Source organism: Oncorhynchus kisutch, linkage group LG2 (assembly GCF_002021735.2).
Source record: "Oncorhynchus kisutch isolate 150728-3 linkage group LG2, Okis_V2, whole genome shotgun sequence".
NCBI classification, from domain to species: Eukaryota; Metazoa; Chordata; class Actinopteri; order Salmoniformes; family Salmonidae; genus Oncorhynchus; species Oncorhynchus kisutch.
In genome coordinates, this window is record NC_034175.2 from 14,254,959 (window position 1) to 14,263,423 (window position 8,465).

The following is an 8,465-nucleotide window of genomic DNA, read 5'->3' on the forward strand; positions in this document are numbered from 1 at the left end:
GACTCTCTTGCACAGGATCGATGTACACACACTGGACTCTAAGCACACACCCACAAATGCTACACTGACACTCCAACACACACACACGGACACACACAAAACAGACACATGCATATTGAAGACACCACACACACACACACATACACATTCCCTCACACACACTGCTGCTACTCTCTGTTTATTATCTATGCACAGTCACTTTACCCCTACCTACAAGTACAGTTGAAGTCAGAAGTTTACATACAAATACATTTAAACAATTCCTGAAATTTAATCTTAGAAAATAATTCCCTGTCTTAGGCCAGTTTGGATCACCACTTTATTTTAAGAATGTGAAATGTCAGAATAATAGTAGAGAATTATTTATTTCAGCTTTTGTTTATTTCATCACATTCCCAGTGGGTCAGAAGTCTACATACACTCAATTAGTATATGGTAGCATTACCTTTAAATGATTTAACTTGGGTCAAACGATTCGGGTAGCCTTCCACAAGCTTCCCACAATATGTTGGGTGAATTTTGGCCCATTCCTCCTGACAGAGCTGGTGTAACTGAGTCAGGATTGTAGGCCTCCTTGCTCGCACACGCTTTTTCAGTTCTGCCCACAAATTATCTATAGGTTTGAGGTCAGGGCTTTGTGATGGCCACTCCAATACCTTGACGTCTTGAGATATTGCTTCAATATATCCACATTATTTTCCTACCTCATGATGCCATCTATTTTGTGAAGTGCACCAGTCCCTCCTGCAGCAAAGCACCCCCACAACATGATGCTGCCACCCCCGTGCTTCACAGTTGGGATGGTGTTCTTTGGCTTGCAAGCTTCCCCCTTTTTCAACCAAACATAATGATGGTCATCATGGCCAAACAGTACTATTTTTGTTTCATCAGACCAGAGGACATTTCTCCAAAAAGCGTGGTCTTTGTCCCCATGTGCAGTTGAAAACCGTAGTCTGGCTTTTTATTGGTGGTTTTGGAGCAGTGGCTTCTTCTTTGCTGAGCGGCCTTTCAGGTTATGTCGATATAGGATACGTTTTACTGTGGCTATAGATGCTTTTGTACCTGTTTCCTCCAGCATCTTCACAAGGTCCTTTGCTGTTGTTCTGTGATTGATTTGCACATTTCGCACCAAAAGTACGTTCATCACTAGGAGACAGAACATAATTTTCTGGAATTTTCTAAGCTGTTTAAAGGCACAGTCAACTTACTGTATGTACATTTCTGACCCACTGGAATTGTGATACAGTGAATTATAAGTAAAATAATCTGTCTGTAAACAATTGTTGGAAAAATTACTTGTGTCATGAACAAAGTAGATGTCCTAACCGACTTGCAAAAACTATAGTTTGTTAACAAGAAATTTGTGGAGTGGTTGAAAAACTAGTTTTAATGACTCCAACCTCCAAGTGTATGTAAACTTCCGACTTCAACTGTACATATTACCTGAATTACCTCAACTTACCCGTACCCTTGCAGATTGACTCGGTACTGGTAGCCTTGTATATAGCCTCGTTATTGTTATTTTATTGTGTTACTATTTGTCCTTTAGTCTATTTAACAAACCTTTTTTTGTACACTGCATTGATGGTTAAGGGCTAGTAAGTAAGCATTTCACGGTAAGGTCTACACCTGTTGTATTCAGCATTTCACGGTAAGGTCTACACCTGTTGTATTCAGCATTTCACGGTAAGGTCTACACCTGTTGTATTCAGAATTTCACGGTAAGGTCTACACCTGTTGTATTCAGCATTTCACGGTAAGGTCTACACCTGTTGTATTCAGCATTTCACGGTAAGGTCTACACCTGTTGTATTCAGCATTTCACGGTAAGGTCTACACCTGTTGTATTCAGCATTTCACGGTAAGGTCTACACCTGTTGTATTCAGCATTTCACAGTAAGGTCTACACCTGTTGTATTCAGCATTTCACGGTAAGGTCTACACCTGTTGTATTCAGCATTTCACGGTAAGGTCTACACCTGTTGTATTCAGCATTTCACAGTAAGGTCTACACCTGTTGTATTCAGCATTTCACGGTAAGGTCTACACCTGTTGTATTCGGCGCATGTGACAAATACAATTCAATTTGATTTGAACAGTGAAGACATGAGACATGCAGCTCAAAAAGCTCCCCTATTAATCTTGTTTAGGGACAATACAGTTATCCTACCTAGACTAACCGACAGCACCACAATTCAATGAATCATAGCATTATTGTTTTCAAGTAAGTACAAAATTCTACTCTAGGCTGCAGTGAAAATGTAAGGTTTCCATCCAACCTTTTTATGGGAGTAAAGTACATGTCAGATAAGAAATGTAATGACGTCATGGGAAAGCATGCAGTTTATTAGGCTACACCCTTTTAACACCCTTAATATTTCCCATAGGGGATTTAAGAAACACTTAAAATAAGGGCTTGCCCTGGCATGACGTTGTGATCACCATGCAAATCTCTCTCGAAACAAGGTGACTGTGCCACAAAAGCATGCTTAAGTGACAAAGTCCAAATCCACGTTTATAAACACCTGGTCACCACAGTTATTGTTATTTGCGGTCATAAACATTATTGTGAGTTAATTCTATGAGGGGGAAGGGTGTGCCATTTTTTTTACAGTACCAGGGGAGGGTCATGTGAAAATATGTTTTATTTTCACAGTAAATTTCCAACTGTCAGTTAAAGGTTCAATTTCAGGACTGAAAATATCATCAAAACTTTTTATTTAAACAGAGTTGGGGGTAAATGTAATGGTTATAAGTAATAATTTAGTTGTTTGTTCATAAATATAATGGGGTATGAATAGAAATGAAATCGATCTCCACCCTATTATATGAAAATCACTCCCAGTCTCCAGCCCAGCCCCCGCAGAGGTTTACCATCCTCCTATCAGTAGGATATTATACTGGCAGCACGTTCATAGATTATAAAAATTAAAAACAAGAAGCCCCCTGCAAAGACATGCTAAACTTGGGAATATCCTTTGCTTGCACTCTAGTGAGGTACAACTGTTTTTCACTGCATTACAACCACCTCTGAAAAAATAAATGGATAATTTGACATATTCTACTGTTTATACCAGCATTTCTTTTAAAAGTTTACAGAAATACTGTCATGTCAAAAGCTATTGTGTAGTCTATATTTAAAGAAATACACTTCTAATAAAATATGTGTTATTGGAATTACTCAATAGAGTCTGCAAAACTTAAATGGGTCTCTTGTGCTGGGCAACGGGTTTAATACAGAGTACCGGTGACTCCTTACTCCACCCACTTCTTTCTCTTCAAATCAATACATGGTATTACCTTAGAGAAGGTCCAAGAACTCCTGAAGCAAGCTGTGTTCTATCTGGTATCATAAGAGAAGAAACACAGTGGGAAAGTATTACATTTTCTTCAAAAAGACAAAAGTCATCTGTGCTCTGACAAATGCACAAAGAGTTCTAAACAAAGGCAACCAAAACTCTTCCATCTCCACTTACTAAAGAGGATTATTAAGCCATGACAACAAGTGCTTCAAGGATAGAAGAATTGACAGGTACAATGATCTTTTGAAGTCACATCTGAAGGAACAATTTGTGTTAATGTCCCTCGCATCTTTTGCAAGTCAGGAATTACAGAGTCTGTTTTGTGACAGCAAAGAGATTACACCAAATGTGCCTGGAATGGTGCACAATTGGTGGCTTTTGAGCATGTGATAGTGCCTGTGAACTTAAAGTCACATTGGACAGTTATAGCCATAGATATGCAACATATAACTGTAGTTAGCAGCAGTAATTGCATTCCATTCCATTACAATGATGGATTCCTTAAGCCAATATGAAAGAGAATGAAAGGATAAACTACTTCCACTTCAGAAATACCTGGAATTACAGTATCTGGCAATGTATGGTTTTGCGGTGGATGTGACACTAAACTATGAATTTCCTCATCGGTGTCCCTATTTTAGAAAACAGTCTGACGGTAATGGTGTTTATGTGTACTTATTCTCTAAAGCAGTCTTATTAGAGGGCAGTGTGGGTACACTTTGTAACAATGGCATGCGATGGTATGTTTTAATTGAGTTATCTGCGTACTGCATTTTAAACTCTACAGAAAATGACTACTGACCTCAATAGATAATAAACTCCTCTCTGTATTATGTATTATCTTTCAATCTTGTCTCTGTTATTGGTTTAGAAAACTTAGTTAATGGACCTTTAATGTGTTCTGCTAACCTTGATTGAAAAAACAACCCATAGAGGCCTATAACTTGTAAAGAATGTTCTCCATTGTTGTTCTGAAAGCTTGATTATATTGTGTACTATTAGCCATGTAGCCTTGTTGTTTCTTGTAGTACATTTTAAACTCTACAAAAGACCCTTTGCTGACCTTGATCCATAATCATGACCAAATAGCTTGTAAATAATCTTGCCATTGTTATAATTTTTTAAAACTAGGTATTCGTCCTATGCCTTTGCTGTATACTGTTAACCTGAATAGATAAGAATCACACATCGGCCTACAACTTGTAAATGCATTTCTCCATTGCTGTTCTGAATGTGTGACTAATTATACTGTCTTAACAGCCTGGTTAATATTCATTACATTTAACTTGTAAATAAATTAGATTTATTTTTGTTTAAAAAAAAAGTTGACCTTTGTGTTTCTTTTTTTGTTCATTTTATTGTGAATTGTTTTCAGAACCATGGATAGTACCAGACTATTTAAAGCTGTGTTGCTGGGTATGTACGACACAATCCCATCCAAAACTACACATCTGGTTAGTAGAGACACTACTGAGTATTTTCCACTCCACTTTAGCTGAGACAGGTAGAACAGTTCTCTCTCTACAACCCATTATTCTCAACATACCAATGTCAACATAGTATTCTTTCATTATTGGAATTAAACAACAACAACAAATATTCATATATATATTTTTTTTTAAATCGAATTACTCATTGCATTTTCTTGTTGTCACAATAGAAGTGTCCAGTGATTAAAATGTCATATCTGTGGAATGAGTTATCCACATTACAATGTTTTGAAATGCGGCCTTTTATTTTGAAGTTTCCTCATTACCATATGAAAGTGACATCCTTGTTTGTGCTGCTGGCAGCTTTCTCGTGTCCAGATTATCAAAACCGTTGACCACACTAGTTCGGTTGGGTCTTCATGGTTCGCTGTCTCTTTGTGTCTCGACATTTTTACCTGTCAACATGAGGGAAATCGTGCATATCCAATCCGGCCAGTGCGGTAACCAGAATGGTGCCAAAATAAGAACCTATACATTCATCATCCCAATTATGAACTGCTGTTGTAGTCTAACTGTTGCAGTTTCATAGAATTTTTAAAAAAATTGTCAGGTTGGATTTCATACATTAGATTATGATATAGCGCGAGATGAGACCACTATGCTTTGAGCTTTTGTTTTATCACAGAAAGTGGTAGTGGCTTCCTTTTTAACCCTTATAATAAAACTTTACATGCTCAGAATTACAACTACAATGGTTTGGATAAATGATCAAAGCAGTTTATTGAATGACTGTCTATAATATAGTAAAGGCTTGTTTCAAATGATTCAACACAACTGAAAACTACTACAAAGAATGGATAATTATCCTGTCACATTCACCCTATTAAGCTACCTTTGTATTTTGAGACTATTTAGGCCTATTGCAATGTTATTTCATACAATAGGCAGAGTGAATTGGGTGTGTGATAGCTACCATTTGTTAAAGTATTGTAACTCCACAATTAAGAACTCTGTGGTAAATGTGTGCGTGTGTACGTCTGTGCGAGCCAGTGTGTGGAATTGTCTAGGATTATCGGTTTAACCGGGTTCTCTGGCGTGTCTACGTCTCCAGATTGCATTGTCTGAAATCAACATATTCTTCACTTCACTGTCAAGGTCTGTCAAACTGTGAAATGGTGACTTTTCCTTTTGCCTCGCATATTTGAGAAACTTGCGTTCAAGACAATCACATCTATTCATGTAGCCTGCTATGCGCAATTACATGTTTTCCGTCAGATACTGGATCGATATATCGATTCGATTTATTCCAGTGGGCTGTGTAGACGCTGACAGAGTTTTCCATTGGTGTGTGAGAGGGGATGCAGAAGAGCATTGAGAAGAGTGGGGCGTGCATAATTTACAATGATGGAAAGAGAATAAAATACGATTTGAGAGGTCTGTCAGTGCTTTGGGCTTTTTCAAATTGGAGAGACGAAATGTTGACATTGCTTTGTTTTCTTTGAGATAATGTTTTTATTTTGTAGGGCGTGACTGGTTTGTGTTAGTGGTCCATTTCCCAAGTACAATAAGTCTTGACATCATCAGATAGAAGTACCCCAACCCCACCCAGTCTCTCATAGGTCTATGGGTGAAACAGTTTGACAATCTTTCTGGTTGATAGCTCATGTAGTCTTACAATGGAGGACATAATGGTCCAGTCAGACCAATCAAATCCATATTCTCTGTATCAGGGTGTATCAGGTTGTCATGAAGACCCTAGGTCCATGGTCATTATAGAGCCACAGAACCATACCAAGGTCATTCCTTCCTCAGACATACAGTACAGCTCATCATTATCATGATGGCAGAGCCGTTTCCCGCTGCTAGTGTTGATTTTAATCATGTCCATTTAAAAAGCAGGACCGTACAGTAGCACTGCCCGCCTCATCCTAATTAATGTCTGTCCTCCCCTAACCAAATTAGGGGCGGATGGGGTGGGGGAGGGACATACAGACAGAGGAAACAGCTGACGTAACAGACGGTGAAGTCACTGGATTCAACACCGATGTAATCTGATACTACTGGAGGAAGAGAGACAGACAAAGATGAGAAGAAAGAGAGAGAGAGAGCGATGGACAAGAAGGGGAGTGTGTAAGAAAGAGAGAGGTGCCCTATGAATAAAACATTTTCCTTTGGTTTATGTCATGGCACAGTCTATTCTTTTCATTCAACTTTTCTTTAGACTGAGAAGTCCTATTGAGACAAGGAATCTCTTTTGTGGGGAGACTTGGTCAAGAAGGCAGCTCCAGTGTACAGATTGATGATACTATCAGGTCATACATATACATCGTATGTCTCTGAGATCAATACAATTTCACATTAAATTGAAATCCACATTGAATGTACATTACCGTTCAAAAGTTTGGGGTCACTTAGAAATGTTCTTGTTTTTGAAAGACTGGCCTTCTTTAGACTAGTTGAGTATCTGGAGCATCAGCATTTGTGGGTTCGATTACAGGCTAAAAATGGCCAGAAACAAAGGACTTTCTTCTGAAACTCATCAGTCTAGCCTTGTTCTGAGAAATGAAGGCTATTCCATGCAAGAAATTGCCAAGAAACTGAAGATCTCGTTCAGCGCTGTGTACTACTCCCTTCACAGAACATCGCAAACGGTCTCTAACCAGAATAGAAAGAGGAGTGGGAGGCACCGGTGCACAACTGAGCAAGAGGACAAGTACATTAGAGTGTCTCGTTTGAGAAACAGACGCCTCACAAGTCCTCAACTGGCAGCTTCATTAAATAGAACCCGCAAAACATTACTTCCTTAAACAACAGTTTTCAGCTGTGCTAACATAATTGAAAAATGGTTTTCTAATGATCAATTAGCCTTTTAAAATGATAAACTTGATAAAATTATAAACTTAGCTAACACAACGTGCCATTGGAACACAGGAGTGATGGTTGCTGATAACAGGCTTCTGTACGCCTATGTAGATATTCCATTAAAAAAGCAGTAGTCATTTACAACATTAACAATGTCTACACTGTATTTCTGATCAATTTGATGTTATTTAAATGGACAAAAAATGTGTTTTCTTTTAAAAACAAGGACGTTTCTAAGTGACCCCAAACTTTTGAAAGGTAATGTAAGCTACTTCAATGGGACAGTGAACCTCGCTGGTGTCCATGTAACTGTTAGTTTAGTAAAGCGTTAGTTAGAATAACATTACTGGTGGCCTGACAGAGAGGATGCTACCCCCTCTAGGGTGTCATGGGTTGGATGGCCACCAGACGGATCTGATTGACAGCCCAGTTGAAGGCATAGGAGAGTGGGTGTGGCACTGTGTGCTTTTCTGGCCATTGTCCCCATTCTTTCAAAGCAATTATTCTCAGTCCTCCCTGATAACCATCTATCCTATCTATGGCTGTCCTTCACTCATCCTCTTTCTCGGACTCCCTCTCTCTCTCTCTCTCTCTCTCTCAGATTAAGGTCACTTGGTCATATTGCCTGAGCATACATGGTTTATCAAAACACTGGTTGCTACTGTATATTGAGTCCATACAGTTGAGTACCCTCAAATCTCTCTTAACTACTGATCTGATTTCCTTACTGTTTATCTAGATTATCCCAAATCCTCCCTTGATGCTGCTGTTTACAGAAAATGAGCAGAGACAACAAATGTCTGAAACAAAAGGTCACACACATACACACACACACACACACACACACACACACACAAACACGCAAGCATGC